Below are 22917 nucleotides of genomic sequence, written 5' to 3' on the forward strand. Positions count from 1 at the left end.
TTTTTTTCTTTTTTTTTATCTATTATATTTTTTTTTTGTCATGAATAATAAGATAAAATAACATTCCTAAAAAATTTTAGTTAATCCAAAATTGGGTTACAACAAGGGGGACGGCGGCTAGTATGGGGTTCGCCGCCCCCTTCTTTTTTATGTTTCTCTCTTTTAGGATTTCTGGTAATGACCTCCTCTTGAGGTTTTTTTTTTTAAGGTTTCTCTCTAATCGTCCTCTTCCTCTTTCTCTCCTTCTTTTGCTCTGTTTTTCTGGGTTAATTCTATATTCTCGGGTTTATCCTCTTTTTTTTTTTTTTTCCTTCCCCCCTGAGATCTATATTTATAGTGCAAGAGTCACATCACTTACGAGAAGTAAAGTCTCAATCAAACTCATTCTCTTTTTTAAAGTTTGAATTAAAATCGAATTCAAAAGCAGACAACTATCATTATCTTGAGGGTTATCTTGAAGAAGATAAGGATTATCTTGAAGAAGGTAAGGATTAGCTTGAGGAAGATAGGGATTATCTTGAAGGTAGAGATTATCTTGAAGAAGATAGGGATTATCTTGAAGATAAGAATTATCTTGAGGTGAAGGCTAGAATGACAAAGGCATATTGTAGTCCTTAATTTTTACGGTTAAGGCTAGAATGACAAAGACATATTGTAGTCCTTAATTTTCACAGAAGTTGACAAATTACACTTTTCATCGAATATAAATCTCTGATTTTTTAATTTTTCATTTTAAACCCTATAAAAATTAAATTAAAAGCCAAAAAGCCAAAATTAGGTTACAACAATTATAATAAAAACTACTCTTAAAAGTGGGATATGCCAAGTTTCATTTCTCTTTGGCTCCTGTGTCAGCTAGCTAGCTTATTCCATGAAGTGCATGTATGGCTGGACTAATCTCATCGACTCCAATATTGGATGGCAAGGCAGACCTGTGGACATGTGTTTTGATAGCATAAAAATTTTAAATTAAAAGTTGAAATGATGATGTTTGTATTTTAAAAAAATTTAAAAATATTTGCATTAATAAATCATATAAAGAATGGTTAATCTAATTAAAGCCTACAACAGTTGGCTTGTTTTTTTGTTGTAAAAAAATAATAATAAATGCAAGCGTAAATATTTAACCTAGTAACATGGTTGCTTTTTATTTTTTTATTTAATTGTATAAAAATAAAAATGAATATTGTTAATAAAGATAGTTATTTGAATTCTCTGGAAAAATATATTTTTAGTTAAAATTCTCTTTTTATAATATATTTTTTTAATTTGAAAAACATATCTTTTGTAATAATTATTGGATAAAAAAATAAAGAAAACTACAATAGAAATTAGAAATATTGTATTGATTTAAAATAAAGAGTATGTAAAATGTATCTAATCAAAACTCCTTTTTTTTTTTATTAATGTGTTTCTTTTTTATTAGGAAAAAAAGTTTTTTAAAGAAGTATTTTTATTTTAAATTAAAAATTATCAAAATCATATATATTTTAGAATTTCTTCCTTTTCTATCAAAAAAAAAAATTAGATGTATTTAAAATAATATTTAAATTATCCTTGAAGTATTTTAAATAAAAATTCTAATGAATTTTTTTATAAAAAATATTTAAACTATTATAATGAATTTTTTTATAAATTTTTTTATAAAAAATATTTAAACTATTTTTGAAGTAATTTTAATAAAAATTCTAATTATTTTTTTAATTTTTTATAGATATTAGATCTGATGGTCATATCAAATCCAAGAGCTTTATATCTAATAATCATGTTAAACCTAAAGTATTTTAATATGGTTAATCCAGAGCCAAGAAATTCAGATATGACTAATATGCTTAATTTAACAAAAAAAAAGGATAATTAAATAATTTAGTTTTCATGAAAAAGAAAAAAAGAAAAAATAACTAGAGAAACATAAAAAGATAAAATTAAAAATTAAAAATAAAATTATTATTATAATTTATAGCACAATATCTCTTGATTTACCATGATTTATATACTGCATTTGACTTTTATTATAATTGCAATACGTTCCTTTTTAAGTATTGTAATATTATATGAATTATCTAAATGTTTAAAGATTTTGATAAAAAAAATTAAGGCCCGAAAGTGAGTGCAGGCAGGCACGCTTGTTGTTGACTAGGCGCTGCACGGGTGCTGGCCGAGTGCTAGCTAGCGGCCGAACCAAAAGGCCTTTTAAATAGTGAAAAGTAGAATTTTAACTCTAGACGCTACTAGTTCTAGTTATCAACACTTTTAAAAATTAATTTAAAAATAATTTTTGGGCATCAGGATTGCAAAAACCCCTTTACGTATCCCAAGTCGCCGTGATATAAAAATATAAAAAGAATAATAATTTGTTTTTTAAAAAAATCGAATCCTACCCAAGAGTCTTCTTTTTCCGCGGATGACACGTTAAACCTGGGCTCCGAGACAAGATAAAAAATCAAATCAGTGCAGAAATTATTTGCTAAAGTCAGGGAAAAAAATTCAAAAGCAGCCAAGCAAATGCTAATAACTATTGAAATCCTAACATGAAACCTTAGAAAACATATATAGGGACTAAAACTGAAAAAAAAACTTTGGGAATAAACTATAATTTTCCATTCTTCATAAATAATAAAAAAAAGAAAAAAAAAAGGATTTTTTGTTTGTGTGAAACTTGGTCGGCACTGTATATATTTTTTTGAATTGATAAAATTAAATTAAGTTTTATAAAATTAATGATCGATTTAATGCCATGGTATTTTTCTTATATCATGAAGACAGCACCACAAGCAAACCAAACCCTGTTAAAATTATGTGGAGAGAATGAAATTGGAAAAAAAATGAATAATTGATTCAGGATAAAAAAAAGAAAAAGCAAGTCGGAATTAGATGCACTGACTGCAAGTAGGATAATTGTCCATAATTGCTTGCTTTTCTATCACTGTCACTGCATAAATTCCAGCTTTTCTGTTCAAAGAATTTCAGATCTTTTGTCCATGCATGTATTTGACGCTAAAAGTTAATCAATGACTACACGAAAAGCTTTTATGTATGTGTGCGCGCGTGCGTGAGATGATCGTCAATTCAAAAAAAAACAAAAAAAAACAAATCCAGCGTAGTTCAATCAATAATTGATGCATGCAGATGATATATTGATTGGTAGTGGGTATTTTGCTTTCCATAACATTATTGGACTCACTTTTCTCCTTGAATGCATTGTTAATACCTATGAAAATTCAGTAAAATCCCATAAAAACTCAGAAAAAGCAAATTAGGTTTTGCCAGTTTTTGTTATAAAAAAACCACACCAAATTAAAATTAGTTGGTTTGAACTGATTTCTAATTTAATTTAGTTATGAATTTTTTTAATATTTAATTTATTTTTAACCAAAAAATCTAATCTATCAAAAAAATAATTAGACTTTTTTGGGCCTAATTTTAAAAGATCTAATAGTCTAATAAATGACAGAGCAGCTTTCAAAAACAAAAACTTTTAAAATCTTCTATAAAAATTTGATCTCAACCAACCGTCAACTTGTTATCTTCGTTTAAAGTCACTACTCTAATATAGCATGACAACACATTCTTTTAAACTAAGTCTTATCTCAATACTAGTTTATAAAAGCATATATTAAGTCATTCAAATAGTATATATATGACACATCCTCATGTAGATAATCAAAATTTTTAATTTCCACAAACCTAATTGTATCATTTAGGTAATACATAACTGAATCGATAACTAAAACCTTATTAATTGCATTAGATTTTGGTATTCAAAATTTACACTCGTCAAGTTTTGAGTCAGATATTAATAATGTTTTAGGTTTGAATTCAAGTATAGATAATACAAAAACCTAACCCGTGAATACATATTATCATTCCTTTATAAAGATTCAATGACTAAATTAAATTGTTATATATGTGCGGTGTCGTGATGAGTCTTCCACTTTCATAGGTTTGTCTAGGTAATTGGGAAAATCAAAAAGATAATAAATTCTTATTTTTTATCAATAGAAAGAGGGAATAAGAGTTACCAATTAATATTTTGATCACTATAAACCCTAACTGATCTCAAAAATTAAACACGGGGACTGGTTGCATAAAAGAAAGATATAAGTGAAACTCTAACTGATCTAAAAAATTAAACACGAGGACTGGTTGCATAAAAGAAAGATATAAGTAAGGAGATATACCCTAAGGTCAAATTGTTGGTCCGTCTATGGTTTAAAAAAGATCCTTCTCAGTAAGGATATTATTATCTTATTGAGTAAAACATAATCATTCTAATATTAATAAAAGGAACTAGCTTTTTAATATCGCTGATTCATTTTACATATGAGCTCGTAATCCTTAATATTAAAAGAAAACAAATTGATTTTTTTTAGAATTTTAAAAATATTCATCTAGTTCTCATGACCTTAATAAACTGATTATTAATATCGAAATGCATGCTAAAATATATTTTTAAAATTTTGATATATGAAAAAACAATATGATTTTTTTTTATAGACTTCGCCATATGCATAAAAACAAGATATTTTTTTGTTGTTTATAATTTTTTACGATATGTCGATGAAAAGTGGTTATTTTAATATCATATTTGTATCTTTATGGTATAAAAATATAAACCGATAATAATTAAAATAGATAAAAATTAAAAAAATTAAAAAGGATTTGTATCGTATAAAAATACAAACCGATAATAATCAAAATAGATAAAAATTAAAAAAATTAAAAAAGATTTTTATAATAAAAAAATTGGATTGGGTTGGGTCATACTTGTCTAGCTTAGTGGGTAGTGGAGTACTCTCCACTATTCACGTTGACAATAAAGAGTGAATTAATTCACTCAGTGAATAGTAAAGGAAACTGAAGAAGATGAAGGGGAGAATGAGAAAGAAGGAAGAGGGGTGGACCTGCGATGGCTTTATGGCGGTGCTACTAGTGGGTACTGACTAGAGAGTTGCTTGGTTGGTGGTTGGTTCTTCTTCTTTTTTGCGTATTTTCCTTCTATTCTTCTTCTTTATTTTCTTTTGTTTTCTTTTGTTCTTCTTTCAATCTCCTCTTTATCTCTATTTTATCTTGTTCTTCTCCTTTTATTCTATAGTAAAGGCGAAGGCAATGGCACTAAAGGCAAGACAATGATAAGAGGCGGTTGTTGCAATTTTCTTCTTCTTCATTGTGCAGAGGCCCCAACCTCTATTTTTCTTGTTAGTTGTTCTTTTTTTTTTTTGTATTTTTTGCTAACTCTGTTTTCAATGTAGTCATTCTCAATGACAACAGTGTTGGTGGTGAAATGAAGGTGGTCGTTGTGGTGGTTCTTTTTTCTCTCTCTTCTGCTTCTCCCCTCTATTCCTCCTTGTTTCCCACAAACCTCCCCCTGTATTTATTAGAGGCCAGGGTAGAGGGTCACTATATTTTGTCCAAGTGCAGGGCATGGTGACCGGGGTATGGCTCATCTTTCGTTCTCATTATGGTGGCATGGGCATATAAGTCCGGGTTTTGTCAGGTTTGTGCAAGTGGAGGGAAGAGAGAGAGTAGGAAAAAACATTCAAAATCCTTCTTCTTCCTTGTCTCTACATTCATAAGGAACAAAAAAAATACACAGTGTCGTTCAAAACAATATTATGTAATTTTTTTTTAACGGTACATAAAATGAATTTGAGGAATAAACAAAAAAATAGGTTATGAAAACTTCTTATTTAAGAAAAATATTTGAACAACTTAAAAAATTTTGAAAATTATTTTTTAAAAAACACATAATTTTTCATAATATTAAGGAAATAAAAAATTGAAAACTATAAGTCACAAAAATTCTTAGAATATTTAGGAAATATATAAAATCCATTTGGGTATTAATTGGGCAAAACCACACACTCATTTGTATGCTAAAAAATAAAAGCGAGAGAAGTTATATCCAGGTTGGATCCTAGTCAAACTAGGTTAATATCCATCTCAATCTCAATTAGACAGGAGGGTTCCTAATATCTGTTGAGTGAAGATGTTTTCATCCCTAATTTTTATAAGGTTCTTGGATAACATAATATTAGTCCCCTATCTCTAATTGTTTTTCAAATTTGGTTCCTAATCTAGTTATAATTTTCAACCAACTAGTCCCAGGAATTCTCAATTGGATTTGTCCATAAAAAATTTGCTTAAAAATTTTCTCAACCGAGTCCACACCTAAAGATGACTAAGTATATTCGAAGATAAAAGGATCCGATTGATAATTCCTAGATACTTTTTGGACCCAATTGCTTAAATATGTAGGTTAGGGACACAACTGAGAAAGGGTAATAGCGAATAAGTTGGGTGCGAATATGAGAATATTATCCCCTTTCTAAAACATTCCAAGGCATCTCTTCTTGGGAGAAGATTTATTAGAGTTTGTGGAGGAGTACATCTTAATCCCATCCGAATGAAATTAATGTAGATCAGAATTTTAATTCCAATCGGTGGCGATTTAGTTTAGTAAAAAGAAAAGATCAACGGAGCATGGTTTTCTCAACAGACAATACCATGACTAGGGCACGAATCAGAATAAAACAATTTATAAGGTGCAAAATGATAAGGAAAAAAGGCATTTCTTACCTATATTTTATAGCTTCATGTGAACAAGGTTTAACAAAACATAAAATGAAGAGGAAATCAGTAGAAGTAAAACAACGTAGCATAAGTACATATATAGTAAGAATAATATATACTACGTTGTTCACATTATAGAACAACCATGGGGGTTTTGATCGCTGAAAATAATTCTTCAAAGTATAGTTCTTATATTCAAATTTTTTAAATGCAAATTATTTGATAAGTGCTAAGTTATTATATATTATGATTCTTTTTGTCTTAATTATTAATGTAGACAATAATCATTTTCAATGAAAATAAGTACTCTCTCCCTCATAATGATGCACTCTCTGAGTTTCCAGAGGGATATGGTGTGTACTCAATTATTAGAATTATTTTTTATTCTTCATTGAAAAATTAAGCACAATTCTCGTATAGATTGAAAAAAAAAAAGGATCGATCAAATCATGAGAAAGTAACTTAGTTTATTTTACTTTTGAAAACACATTTGTTCAAATGAATGTGAAGATTTTTACCTGAAGGGCACATAAATTGGCTGATGCTAAATCCAATTGGAATGTGTAGTGACCAGTTGGGTTCACATTTTCTAGTTCAAATTTAATCTGCCATGTGGTTGGAATTGAACGCGATGTTTCCTTCATCCCTACGATGCAAAAAGTATATATATCACAGGAGAACCAGTTAAAAGTTAGGGAAAGTGTACAAATATGTAGCCATGCGTTTAACTAATATAAAGAAGAGTATATTTCTTGGAACTGAGAAGAGTAATTACTCAGGTTTTAAGTTTATTTTTTTTAAAATATTATATTAAATTTTATGAATATTAGTATCATTAAAAATTTATATATTCATTAACTTTAAAATATATAAAATTAATTAAGATATATGTAAGATAAATAATAAAAAAAGAAATATATATATTACTTGGAACCTGAGCAGAAAATAAATAAATAAATATATATTACTTGGAACCTGAGCAGAAAACCAATCTCGAGTTTAATTGCTTGTACCTACGGTATATATCACATCATTCTTCGGATCAAACTGTCTATATATGTGCATGGAATCCAATGTTATTGAATTAATAAATATAAATATATAACACTATTTTATACTTTTTTCTTGGATTGATTTTGATGGTTAATTAATATGATATTTCATTAAGGTTCATCGAATGATTATAAATTAAAATCCTTTTATATACAATAATTCTTGATATTCATTCAAAATTTAACCAATGTTCTTGGTTGAATCGTTTTTTTTATATAAAAAATAATAAAGAATTTATATGTGTATACATTGGTAAATGTTAATTATACACACACAATATATGTCATGCATATCCACCCCTGCACCTTGTTATATTTGCTTTCCGTAGCGGATATATATATATATATATAAAACAACGTTTTTTACATCATGGGAATAATTTCTAGGCATAATGGGCCTGGCAACAAAATGGCTAAAGTCGGGATTATGGATCGAGTCATAAGATCCAAAACGAAGTTGACTTCTCTTTTTAACTTCATGTGATTTCTAATTCCATCCAATCTTTCCTTTCAAATGGACTTTAACAAATAATAATAATAATAATATAAGTTTTTGACGTTAATTATGATATAAAATAGCATAAATTCCTTTACATATCCAAAGTCTCCGTAGTTTAACCATTTTTTTCTTGCTTTAAACAATATATATAGATATAAATATATAATATTAAAATCAATTTCTATCAAATGTGTTAAAATAGTGTGTTGACAAAGCATTTTTATTTAAAACAGAAGCTATCAAGATTTGATTCTTCGTTTAAATAAATTTTTTTAAAATTAAACGATCAACTCCTTAACAATTTAATTTCGAATTAAAATCCCATTAAATTCTAAATCAATCTTCTTTACTCGATCAAACGTAGAAACTATGATTATCAAAATAATATAAAAATATATAAAAAATATTAATTTAAAAATAAAAACTCAAATTCTACCCAAGAGTCTTCTTTTCTGCGGATGACGAGATTTTGAGCAATGCGAAACACGTTGAACTTGGGCCCTGTTGACAAAAAAGAAGGGGGTACGGAACAGCAGTACATTCGAATCAGTTTAAGGACCAGACTTGTGTTCTTTGTATTTGCTCTTATTTTTGTCTGAGTGCGTTCACTTTCCACCGTGTGAACATGTGATAAACGTACGGACAAGATAAAAAATCAAATCAGTCCTCAAATTATTTGCTTAAGGCAGTGAAAAAATTCAAAAGCAGCCGCCAGCCAAGCAAATGCTAAATCACTAGAAAAGTTTACCAATCAGAAATATTTATGGGACCAAGAAATCTTTGCACGGTCTCATTTTGGGACCATACCATGTGGCCTTCAAGAGTCCTTTTTTTTTTTTTTTTTTTTTAAATTGTGGTAAAAGGTTTTTAAATATAACGCAAAAGATAAAAATATTTGAAAAACAAAACATTTTAATTTATCCATTATTATAAAACTCTATTTTATTTTACAATCATTAATAAAAATAAAATAATAATAATAAACACCTATTATTATCATTAGTAGTTATATTAATAAATTACTAAAAATAATAGTGATTGTAAATAGACACCATAGAATCATATAGCGTGTTATGTTGATAACAAAATCAGTTTTTTTTATTATCAAAATATGGATAGTAAAACATTTTATGTTTATTTTTTTTGATAATTTTATTTTTCATCTCAAATTATAATAATTAAAATATAAAACAAATAACTGAGGTTTAAGACTCTAACATTAAACCCTAAAAAATATATATGGGGACAAAAAATAAAAATAAAAACTTTGAGAATAAACTATAATTTTCCATACTCCATAAACAATAAAAGAGAATTTTTTTTTATTTGTGTTAAACCACAAGAACATTCAATAGTTTTACAGACGGTATATTTCTCTAGGCGTAAAACACATACTATGTCGGTAAAAGTTTTACTAACAACATTACTGATGGAAATCGTCTGTCAGAATATTGATAATTGGTAATTCTCATTTTTGTCGTTATTTTTATGGGTAAAAAAAAAAAACACCGACAGTGGGACAAATGAAAAAAGCACGCTAAAACAAACAAATTCTTGCTAAAAAGATATTGATGGACTAATTTCGTTTGTATTTCCCACGGTAACTCACCGGTGGACTTTTTGTAGGTGATTATGACATAAGCAATAAATATTTTACAACTCTCTATAAAATACCAATGGTTTGTGTCCGTCGGTAACTGTTGTATGGACAATAAATATTTTGCAACTCTCTATAAAATATTGATGAATTAGGTCCATCTAGAACTCCGTTAGTGTTAATTTAATAAATATATGTTTTAAAAAATGATTTAGAATAAATAATATAAAATTATATAGACTAATAGTAAGAAAAACCAATTAATCAAATAAAATTGTATTGAACATTACAAATATAAAAATACTGTTAAATAATATTCATCCAAATATTCATTACAAATTTAATGTGTTTCCAAAAAAAAAAATTAAACTATAATAATGGTAGAGTTGGAAGAGGAGGAGGAGGAGGAGGAGGAGGCTAATTGTTCTCAGGACCAAACAAAAAAATAGGGATCACACATGTATAATCACTTATCTTTGATTTAATATTCATGATCATTTGACATAGTTGTTCATAATCCGTTGAGAGTCGCTTGTATTATTGTTTCAAGGCCGTGAACTCCTCAAACTAGGTGCTCGATACTGATTGGGAGCTCTCATCGGATGAAACACTACAGGTTGCCTCCAAGTTCTCGACTGTAATGTTAAAGAGCCGGTACACTTGATTTTTATTAGGTCTACCATATCGCAAGTCACCCGCGCGACGTTAGCTAGTGATTTTTTAGTTTTTGTTTGATTTGGTTCGTTAGGAGTTGCCACTAAGTATTTAATTAAGGGTTAATAGAAAACCCGAGTGTACTAATCTTGTCAGAGATTCACGGGTAAGGGACTGATTATGGTTAGGGAAGGTATTAGCATTCCTAATGCTCCCTACTTGAGATAAGCTACTCCGTGACTTTGATGTGTTAAAGAAGTTTTAAATTTCTTTTCTTTTCATCGGATATTAGAAATACTACTCACATATAAGTTCATAATTCTTTACCGTGAGCAAATCAAAATATTAAATTCTTTTTTATTCTTTACAATTTTACCATATGAAAAAAATCCATAAATAAATTAATAAAATTCAAACACACACATACACTTTACTATATTTTTTCCTTTTTTCCTTTTCCTTTTTTTTTTACATACTCACTACAAATTATAATTCATTCTCCCATCAAGGTATATGGAGGCTAGTACCTAATCTTTATAAACAAATCTTGTTTTATGATTTTTTATGAGTTTTTAATAATTAAGCCAATAATTTTAGAGAAAAAAATATAATAATATTTTCGAAAAATACTCTAAATTTCGCATCAATCATAGGTTAAAATAATTTTAGAGAAAAAATAATAATATTTTAGAAAAATATTCTAAATTTCGCATCAATCATAGGTTAAAAAGAAAAACTTGTAAAAGACCTTTTCGGTGGGCTCTACTAATAAAGACTTAGCTTTCTTCTTTTTTTTTTTAAATTAAAATTTTATATGTTTTTAAATAGTTTTATTATGCTAATATTAAAAATAATTTAAATAAATAAATAAAATACTATTTTAGTATATTTCTAAAAAAACAATCCCTACTTAAATATGCAGCTTGTAATCAATTAAGAAGTGGAACCTCTTACCTTTGTGCCACGGTGGTTTCTCCTCTCCTTCATTAGCTTACATTTTATTTGGTGAGTTTCTCTAAACTATTTAGAAAATGAATAAAGTCACCTATATTGATCATATCTTGTACAAAGCTGCAGAAGAAGGCAATATCGTTCCCTTTGAGAATTGTCAAACATGCCTTGATCGGTTATTGACTCCAGACAAGAACACAATTCTTCATGTCTACTTAAGAAACCAAACGAGGGAACCGGAATCCACTAATTTTGTTGATAAAATTCTTGAAATGTGTCCACCACTGTTATTCCAAGCCAATAAGAAAGGTGAAATCCCACTCCATTTGGCAGCAAGATATGGCCATTCCAACGTGGTAGGAGTCCTCATTTACCGCGCAAAAGCTCTACCTACAGATCCAGAGAGCGGAGTAACAGAAGCAAAAAAGATGTTGGGGATGACCAATGAAGAGCAAGATACAGCGTTGCACGAGGCAGTTCGAAATAGCCAGAGCCATGTGGTGGAAATATTGACTACAGAGGACCCGGAGTTTTCATATTCCGCCAATGTTCATGGAGAACCACCACTTTATATAGCTGTTTTCGAAAAACGAAGAGAAGTGATCGATGAAATCTTAAGAAATTGCATTTCAGTGGACTATGGCGGCCCTAATGGTGGAACTGCTTTACATGCGGCAAGCTCGGCGGGAGATGATGGTAGGATTTTGTGCTCAAGTCTGGAGAATAAATTAATTATTTATACATAATTGTGCAAAGTATTATTCAAAAGCCAAATATATTTGATTTTATATATCCCTGTGCTAAAACAAAAGCTAAAATTAACTGTGTTTATTTCAAAATCCAAATAAATCAGCATTTTTTATTTTAAAGCAATAAAATTCTTTGTGTGTTTAAGTAATTCACATGGACTATATGAAATCTCTGCTGGTCATGAAGGAAAACACTTGAGATGAATGCATTCTACAAAATAAGAAATGGAATTTAATTATTGTAAGTGATCAGCCCTGTCATCTTTTCAAATCAAATAATTAGCTAATCTATATTCCTTGTTTTGTTGGTTTCAGGGACAGCAAGAAAAATACTAGACTATTATCCGTCGGCAGCCTACATTGCTGACACAGAGAAGAAGAGAACAGCTCTTCACATTGCTGCTATTCACGGCAATGTAGACGTAGTGAAAGAGATTGTTTCTCGTTGTCCAGCTTGTTGTGAGCTAGTTGATCACAGAGGTTGGAATGCTCTTCACTATGCTGTTGCCAGTCAAAAAAGGAATGTATTGGAGGAATGTCTGGACATTCCCGAACTTGCAAGACTTAAAATGATAAAGGAAACACGCCCTTCCATCTAATTGCTGCTTTAGCGCACAAGCAGAAGCAATGGAGACGTGTTTTAGATGAACATAGAGATGAATGTGAAAGCGATATATTTGGTCTTAATAAGCGAAAGCTAAGGGTCTACGACATACTCTTCATAAATTTTGCTGAGATAAAGGTAATCCTCTCTATGACTTAACTGTCGCGATGATTAATGTATCTATTTTTTTAAAAAAATTAATGTATCTAATACACACACATGATAATTAATGGATCTATTTAAAAAAAAAAAAATTAATGTATCTAATACACACACACACACACACACACACATGACGATCCATTAAAACCCTTTTGCAGAAGAAAATCGATGCAGGGGCTCCGTAATTCATACATATACTGGGAAATTAATTATTGAATGAAATGAGTAGTTTTTCGTTTGAATGATATAAAGTCGATTACTTTGTGCAAAACAAAGGATCGTGAGTAATTGAAACTATTATTAGTATATAAAATTGTACTAAAAGTCCACATCGTAATTTGGCTAATGTAAAAAAATGCCGTTTTTCAACCAATTTAGTCTTTGTTACCTGCTAATTATCTATAATATTTAAAGTTATAAAAAGGATTTGATTGCAAACACACTTAGTTAGTGGAAGCAAAAACAAAGGCTCGGGAGTTGATAATTGGCTAAAAATGATGGATTATCTACATATTTCACCCAAAATATTTTGCAGAAAGAGATCTTTGAATCCGTCGAAGATGTTGCCAGTGGACCGTTTGGCAACCTTAACGTTCGTGTGAGAGGACAGAATGAGGAGGAAAACAAAGAGGAAGAGGAAGCTATGAGTAAAGCAAGAGAGTCTCATCTAGTTGTTGCGGCACTGATAGCAACTGTAACATTTGCAGCAGCATTTACCCTACCTGGCGGTTACAATAGCGACCCAGGTCCAAATAAAGGCACTGCAATTCTAGCTAAAAAAGCTGCTTTTATAGTATTTGTCATATCAGATGCAATGTCAATGGTGCTCTCTATTTTTGCCGTGTTTATCCACTTTTTAATGGCGTTGAATCAAGGTTTTAAATTGGATAAGAATACAGAGATGTATGAGGTTACCAGTTTGAAATTATTTATGTTGGCCACGTTGTTGACCATGATTGGCATGGGAACAATGATTATTGCATTCCTCACCGGCACATATGCAGTTCTAGAACCTTCCTTTGGGCTTGCCATTAGCGCTTGTCTCATTGATCTGAGCTTCTTCTTCCTTGTTTGTGTAGTGTTTAGGATCATTTACAAGGATGTAAAAGATATGGTGTAATAGTGAAACAATCAATTTCACTTTGATGGTTTGTTTATTAATCAAGATTGCACTTGCAAAGTGTTTGCTTTTTATTTTTAAAAAGAGTTATTAGATTTTTTTTATTTTAATTTTTTTATAATTTTATATTGTTTTAATGTACTAATATCAAAAATAATTTTTAAAAATAAAAATAAATATCCTATTAAGATATAAAGATAGAGAATGGTTCGAGATATTAGATATACAAATGAGTTATGGGTAACATTTCAAACTAAGTTGTAATGTTAAAAAAAAAAAAAGCTACGAATATGTGGACCTGTGTTTTGATAGCATAAAATTCTTAAATTGAAAATTGAAATGATGATGTTTGTTTTTTAAAAAAAACAAATTAAAAATATTTGAATTAATAAATTGAATGGTTAATTTAATTAAAGGCTTAAACAGTTGGGTTTTTTTTTAAAAATAAATAAATGCAAGTGTAAATATTTAACCTAGTAACATGGTTGTTTTTTTTTAATTGTATTAAAATAAAAATAAGTGCTCATGATAAAGATAGTTATTTGAATTCTTGGGGAAAAGAAATATTTTTAGTTAAAAAAATAATTTTTAAAATTAAAAATAAATAAATTATTCTATATATTTTTAAAAATAACCAATCATTAATATTACACGGTAACAAAACTATTAAAAGTGGGATGTGCCAAGTTTCAATGTTCTTCGTCTCTGTGTAAGCTAGCTAGCTAGCTTGTTCCATGAAGTGCATGTATGGTTGGAATGTTCCCATCGACTTCATTTGGTAACAAGTTAAATCTGATAAACTTGCTTTTTTTTTTAGATTAATATAGATATCTAGACAAGATATATCTCAATTAATTTTATAAATTTTAAAATTAATATTTATATAAATCTTTAATAAGAATCTACTAATTTCTAAATAGCAAACTAAACCGCTATTAAGATATAAAGATAGGGAATGGTTCGAGATATTAGATATACAAACGAGTTATGGGTAACATTCCAAACTAAGTTGTAATTTTAAAAAAAGAAAAGAAGAAGAAGCTATGAATCTGTGGACCTGTGTTTTGATAGCATAAAATTCTTAAATTGAAAATTGAAATGATGATGTTTGTTTTTTTATTTAAACAAATTAAAAATATTTGAACTAATAAATTGAATGGTTACTCTAATTAAAGGCTTAAACAGTTGGATTTTTTTTAAAAAAAAACAAAAAATAAATGCAAGTGTAAATATTTAACCTAGTAACATGGTTGTTTTTTTTTTAATTGTATTAAAATAAAAATAAGTATTCATGATAAAGATAGTTATTTGAATTCTTGGGGAAAATAAATATTTTTAGTTAAAATTCTCTTTTCATATTATTTTTTTTAATTGGAAAAACATATCTTTTCTATAATGGCAATAAAGTTTTTTGGATAAAAAATTAAAAAAACTAATATAGAAATTAGAAAAATTGTATTGATTTAAAATAAAGAGTGAACAATGTATCCAATCAAAACTCCTTTTTTATTATTAATGTGTTTCTTTCTTTCTTTTTTGTTACAAAAACCTGTTTTTTTTTAAGAATTATTGTTCTTTTAAGTTAATACTTATCAAAATCACACACACACACACACACACACACACACATATATATATATATATGTTTTAGAATTTCTTACTTTGAAGATTTAAAATAAAATAAAGAAACACATTAAATAAAGTTATTTTAATCCCTATGACAGATAACTTTGCCATCAAATCCCAACATGAATTTTAATCAACGTTCTGCCATTCTTTACGGCGAGCTCAAGATGAAATTTTCTGGGAGAGTATCAAACTTGCAAACATGTATGCATTGTTCCTTGGCATCTCACAAAAGAGAGTGTGTGAAGGAGGAGTGCATCAGGTAAATTGCTAATCCTATCACACATAGATTCTTTCTTTTGACGCTTTGCATACATGTTTGCAAACATGGGTTTTGGAGATAAGTGTTCAGATTGCAAGTGAAACTGAAAAAGACGACGACGACCCCCCCCCCCCAAAAAAAAAAAAAAAAGCTTATAGAATCTCTTATAAAATTTGATCTCCACCAATCATCGAGTCTCTTGTTATTTTTGTTGCTGGGGTTGCGATGGTAGAGACAAAGAAGAGTTTTGCAGAGAGGAAAGAGAGAGAGAGAGAGAGAGAGAGGTGATGCGACCACCACGTGAGGTGGTTGGGTGTTTAATTGTGGTGTATATTGTAATGGGAAAGACATTGGTGAGAGTGATGGTGGCCGAAGGTGCGACTAAGAAGGAGAAAGAAGAGAGAGAGAGACGACAGAAAAAAGAGAAAAAAGGGGAGGGAGGCTAGTTTTTTGTCAACTTTGAACTCGATTTTCTTCATACTCATGCCATGAAATCCACCTCTATTTATAGATGATGGAAGAGGGTAATTTTATCTTCATTGTGGAAAAACTTTTAGCCCTTGATTTAGCTGGGAAAGATTTCATCCGTTGGCTCAACCGTTGGCTCAAAGTCAGCAACCTTGAACTATCAAAGAGGCATCATAAATTGTCAAATTTGACAGTTTAAGGTTGCCTAAATTAGCCTATTTAGGCCAGTGTCATGTCCTCTGTGGTGCTAGTAATCCGGTAAGGAGCGTGGATGGATGTCGAGGGATTAGTTTCGTGCAATTATTGCTAAATATAGTGAAGGATAACTATATTAAATGCACCTGCAAAGTAGGTAAGTTAATCCAATTTTCTACGTCAACAATTTTTTTGTCAAAGTTCAATTGGATCCCTAGATTTATGTGCTTTTTGCACTTTGGTCCTTCATCTTGGATTTATACAATTGAACCCCTAATTAAGTATCAAACTTTCCATTTCTTCAATTTCACCATCTGTTGTTTGTCAATTGGGTCCCTAAAGTTTGGCCCTTCTTGCAAAATGGTCCTTGAATGTGAATTTCTTCAATTTAACCCCTAATTGACCCCAAAAACTTTAATTTTTTTTGAAAATTTGCCCTGATTTCAAATCAATTAACTTAGTAAAAATGAAATTTAGTCTCTTAAAATTCTAATCTTCTCAATTAAGAACAAATTATCTTTCAAATTTAATTTCTCACCAATTAAGCCCTTAATACCAATTTAAAGTATAATTAAGTCCTTGCATGCAATTAAATCCTTTAATTGGACTCAAATTAATTCTTAAACATAATTAAAATTCAGTGTGACCCATAATTAAATCAAATTGGCCTATTAAAAATTTAATTATATCTTTGGACTTATTTTTATACAAATGCATTTAATAATCATTTAATTTGACCTTGAATTTATATTTTTTTATACATTTTTGGGCATAATATGGTAGAATTAGGTCTTGAATTTTCTCTAAAATTGCAGTTGTATTCCCTAGCCTGCTTTCTCCGCATCGTCAGTCTTTATTTTATTTTATTTTATTTATTATTATTATTATTTAAAAAAAAGAAATTTTAGAGAATAACACAGAATTGGGTTATGACAATGACCATTTGGCGGAGTCTTTCATGATCCGCCAAGAGTTCCTCATACTTTTCGGTGAGATTAGCCATGTGTTTTTGCAAGGTCACGAACTCCATAAACTAGGTGCTAGATGCTGATTGGGAGCTCCTAATAGTTGAGATACCATGGGCCGCCTGCAAGTCATTGGTCATAGTGTTAAAGAGTCCGTACACCCGATTTATATTGGTTCCACCAGACGATCTTACCTCCATCTACAAATCTAGATCGAAATCCAAGTGGATAGAAGGATTGTCCCCATATCTCTCCCTCAACCAGCTATTATATGTTTCCTAAAAATTAAAAAAAAAATCATTAAATTCAATTCAAGAAAATAATAACATGCAAAAGAAAATGGTTGAATGAACATACCACAAAATGTTGAGTGCGGTTATCGACAAACTGTCACACCAACTTTTGGCAGTCTTGACTCTACTACATGTGCGTCTCTACAAACAACTTTATTGGGCTCGACTCATATCCAAAAGATGTAGTCTTTTAGAAAAAAAAAAGTTACAAGTTAAATATATTTATAAATAACAACAAATTAAAACTGACCCATTAAGCAAGCCTTTATTTATCATCACAACACACCTAAGTCAGTAATTCAAAATAAGTTTAATCAATTTACAAACAAATATAATTTTACACAATCTAAAACAAATTAACCATAACAAGCATAAAATTGTAAATCCATACTACAAGTTTGTTTAAGAAAAAATAATAAAACAAGTAAACACCAAAATAAAATACATATACTAAAAAAACACTTAATAATAATAAAATTGATATTTTAATGTTTAGATTAAAAAAGGTAGACTTACTGACTAAAAATATAAAAAATCCATAATAAATCAGAACACGGATGTTGTGACTATAGAAGTTAAAGAAGGGTGATTGATTTGTGTTGAGATGATAGGGGATTTTTGGGGTGTGGTTGTTTGCAAGAGCAGGGGTTTGTTTTGTTGCAAGGGAGGGGTGGGTCGTTGCAGGCATATATTTCTGTCTGTCACTCCGTCGACAATTCTATTGGTGAAGTTGACACATCAATGTACGAAGATTCCGGTTTGAATCCCTTTGTAATTTTATTGGTAAAATCATCCACAAAAACTTTCACGCCAGTGCACTGTTTGTTTTTTACAATTCTTTATATTCTGTCTGGGATTCATTCAATATATACCGATAAAAACATTACATCGGTATGTACATATGGTTTTAGCAAGGGAAATAATTTGGTCAATAAATATCACTGTAATATACCGACATAAAAATTATGTTGGTAATTTTGTTTATATTCCTCAGTTTTCTGGTAATGATAGCTATTAGTAATTAATATTATAGCAATCATCATCCTTTTCAACAATAACAACAACAATGTTTTTCAATAATGAGACAAATTTTAAATTTTTAACTAAAATTTGTGAATAAGATTTCAAACTAAAACAACCAATCCCAAATTTGCTATCAAATAAAATTCAGTTAAAATTCAGTTAATCCCAAATTCAGTTATATAAATATTGATGCAGCGAGATACTTTGATGTATACAAGAAGGGGCGGAGCTAGAAAAAAAAAAACTAAGGGGGGCAAATTAAAAATTAAGAGAAATGAAGTTAAATTTTTTATTATTTTTATAATATTTACAGGGGAGGCGGCTGGGAAAAACATTTACTGCAGGGGCTGGGGCCTTGCCAGCCCCCGCCTCCGCCACTGTATACAAGAGTCTAAGTATTAGAAAACAAATTTTAAAAAAATAGAAGTGCTAGCATATTCATCCTTTCCTTCTCACTTCCGTGTTTCAAAACCCTTTGCCTTGCGATGGAGTTATGCTTTAAACGAGGGAATTAACAATAAAAAGTTTTTGAAAACGTTTTATTGTCCTAAAAAAATAATTAGGCTGACAAGTGATTTATTCACATTTGAGCATTTGTCAAGTTCAAGAGCACATACAACATTAAAAAAGGCAGGTAATACCCTATTATGATAAACAACATTTCATCTCTAGTGTCTTTTATGATAAGAAAACAAAGAAAAAATAAACAAAAAACTTAAACAATATAAATTAATCAATAATTACATTTATACAATTTATATAATCTTAGCATGACAGTATTCCAGATTAATGAATTTGATTAATAAATTAATCAATAAAATATCGATTAATCCAGCATATGCTGCAAACAAATGTTCACAAAAATATCTAATTTCTTTCACAAAAATGCAAATTTGGAATTTGTTTAAAAGAATACACACACACACACATCCTGGTCATAAAAAATGATAAATTTCTATTTAGTATGGAATAAATAATTTTCCTAATTAGATAGTTATTAATATTTAATATCATAGTAAGTATCACCATTTTTAAAAAATAATGAATTTTTATACAACAACAACAACAAACAAACAAACAAACAACAACAATAATAATTTTGCAATAATTAAACAAAAAAATTAAAATTTAAGCTAAAATTTATGAACAAGATTTACAACTAAAATAATCAGTACTAGATTTGCTATCAAATAAAATTAAATTATATTTATAAAAAAAAAACATTCATCATCTGGAATTAATTGTTAGTTACAAATAGAAAATAAAGAATTTTAAAACAATTTTTGATCGAATATTTTAGTTTGATTCTCTAAATAGTGTTTTATGAATGTATATACATGTATAGTGAAATATTATTTTAGTTTAATGTTTGTACTAGATTATTGACCTGTGTTGTGTCTTGTGCTGTAGGTCGGGTCAAATTTTTCTTGAATGTAAAAAAATTATTTAGATATTGCTAATATATTTTTTAGTGGAAAAGAAATTTAAACCGTGTGGAGTATTGATTCGATATGACTTGGTTGACTTTGAAGGTTCAAAAACAACCCAAACGACCAGTAAAAATATAATTTGATTCAAAATAAATTTCAAGATGACATATTTTTTTAATATTAAGATGACAACATATTATATTGACTCGAGTCAACTTAAATTAACATACCAAATCTGTGACATAGGTTATGAGATTATGACAACCCTACAGAAAACAAATCAAAACAAATTATAAAGTCTAATTTTCAATAAACACAATATTGAAGGATAAAATTAAAAATAAAATTAATTAAAAAAGGACTTCAAAAAACAATCTGAGTTACGTGTCAAACTTGCAACTCAGATCTTAAGATTGAGATAACCTCATAAAAAAATAAAAATAAATTATAAAGTTTAATCCCTAATCAGTACAATATTGAAAAGTGAGACTTAAAAATGAAATCAATTTTAAAAAAAAAAACATAAAAATAACCCAAGTCAATTTGTCAAACTCATGACTCAGGTCAAGAGCTCAAGATAACTATTGTTACTCAATTTTGGACCTCATGTGTTAGAGATGGTGTATACCTCTTTTGAACTGAGTGTAGGAGTTTAGCTCATGTTCGCCAGAAGATTGACAAAGCAAAGAGAAATATTTTTTTCGAAACCTTGTTTGAGCTGTTTTATGCTCTTTTTATCCTTCCCCTTTGTACCAAAACCATCACGTTTTCTTAGGTCGATTAGGAGTCTTCATAATGCTAAATTCATTCCTTCTTTATCTAGTCTTTAAGGTTGGATAAATCCCTCATAATTTGCACTAAAAAAATGGTTTTGTTGTTGTCGTAATTTTTTGTTCCAACTTAGGCTCTGATTTTGATTTAGTTTTGTATGATATTTGACCATCCTAGCTATATTCTGTCACTCATGACATGTTGAAAAATTAACCTACATCTTTATTAGGTCTTAGGAATCATTGTTCTTAGGGCAAATTCTGAGTCAGATTTGAATGCTTAGCATTGTCAGATCAAGAACTTTTTTGAACAAACATATTACTACCAGAATCTGTTCTCTAAAGTGATTTTATCTCACTTCGACTTCTTCATCAAAGTTGTAGTCCTAGACGCGTAGATAAATCTAGGATTTTTAATTGCTTGATTTTAATATCAGAAGCTCAAGATATTCCCGTTTGAATATCTAATGTGGAGGCAGAGAATTCTACCACGAGAAGGATTCTAACCCAAGTTTTGCATTAAAAAAACTTTATTTCTGTCATAATTTTTTTTGATTTCTTCTTAGATCATACTCTCAGTCATATCAGGATTCTCGATATTTGTCAGTTTTTGAATTAGATCAGGAGACCTTTTTGATTGACTAAATTACTGTCAGATTTTGTTCTTTAAAACAATTTTATCTCACTTCGACTCCTTCATCAAAGTTGTAGTCCTGGACGTGTAGGTAAATTTAGGCTTTTGAATCTCTTGATTTTGATATCAGAAGCTCAAGATATTTCTGTTTGAATAACTAATGTGAAAGTAGGGATTCCTGTCGTGAGAAGGATTTTGCTCGAGTTTGCAGGGACACAATCGCAAGATGCTTAAAGTTTGAAGACCAATTACAACCAATTTGAAGCCGTTTTTTGGACCAAGGACCAAATGGAAAAGGCACTAAAATAAGGAAGTTGATTGAAGATAAAATTAGAAGGAAGAAATTGAAGAACCGTATTTTTTTCTATAACAACTATCCCGGGAACAGCTGGCCTCATGTTCCCAGCTATAGAGGGAATGAAATCATTGGAAATCATCAGAATATGCTGGTTTCCTATCTTTTCTGGTTTCCTATCTTTTCTCACCCGTGATTACACCCTAGAGTTAATGTAAGATTTTGTTTCATAAGTGGAGCTGCATATAGGCTATATGTAAGCCTCCTCTACTGACCTGGAGAGGAAGAGGGGAGAGAGGGGTGAAAAATTGACTAGGGGGAATGAAATAAAAAAACCATCTTGTCTGCAACCGCCTTCCTCTCAAAAAAGAAAACAGAGGAGAAACCATGTTTTAGGATTTTGAACCATCAGTTTCTTCTCCCTGTACCCGGACCTATCTTCTCCAACCATCCTAGCCTCCCTCAGCAGCCCCGTTTGTTACTCAAACCAACAACCAATGTACACCCACACCATCTTCCCTAAACCATGACCACCATCTCCCTCGTAAGCACCAGCCCTCACTATTCTTTCTTATCGTGAGCATGCCAGCCATAACAGCAGTAACCATCTCTTCTCAATAGAGACAAGATAGACGCGAGTGAGAGGAAGGATGAATAGAAAATACAGAGGGAGAAATAAGGGAAGCATGGGAAAGCAAACCAGAGAAACAAACGGACGAAGAAAAGCATCACAAAGAGGTTAATTGTATAAATTATGGATAACAATAATACAACAACAATACCAACAACAATAGTAATAATAATAATAACAGCAATAATAATAATAATAATGTTAGTAGTAGTAGTAATAATAATAATAGTAGTAATAGTAGTGGTAGTAATAATAATAATAATAGAAGAAGAAAAAAAAAGAAGTTGATGAGAAATTTGAGATGGAAGATTAATGTAAGGATTAAATAATGATAACAATAAATGTCAAGGTTAGAGGATCCACT

General features: G+C 29.5%; 2 protein-coding genes and 1 long non-coding RNA gene across 4 annotated transcripts in view; all 3 read left to right on the forward strand.

The window, feature by feature from the left end:
• LOC105141805 (ankyrin repeat-containing protein At5g02620-like) overlaps positions 1-22917 on the forward strand; it is a 78422-nt gene that overhangs the window by 15602 nt on the left and 39903 nt on the right. The gene's annotated exons all lie outside the window — the stretch shown is intronic.
• LOC105141804 (ankyrin repeat-containing protein At5g02620-like) overlaps positions 1-22917 on the forward strand; it is a 76355-nt gene that overhangs the window by 5477 nt on the left and 47961 nt on the right. The window lies entirely within an intron of this gene.
• On the forward strand, positions 6627-13582 carry LOC105141803 (uncharacterized). The gene is made up of 3 exons (XR_845450.1): positions 6627-6639; positions 12017-12022; positions 13445-13582. It is a non-coding gene; the product is annotated as an uncharacterized LOC105141803 (long non-coding RNA).

Source organism: Populus euphratica, unplaced genomic scaffold (assembly GCF_000495115.2).
Source record: "Populus euphratica unplaced genomic scaffold, PopEup_1.0 scaffold132.1, whole genome shotgun sequence".
NCBI lineage: Eukaryota > Viridiplantae > Streptophyta > Magnoliopsida > Malpighiales > Salicaceae > Populus > Populus euphratica.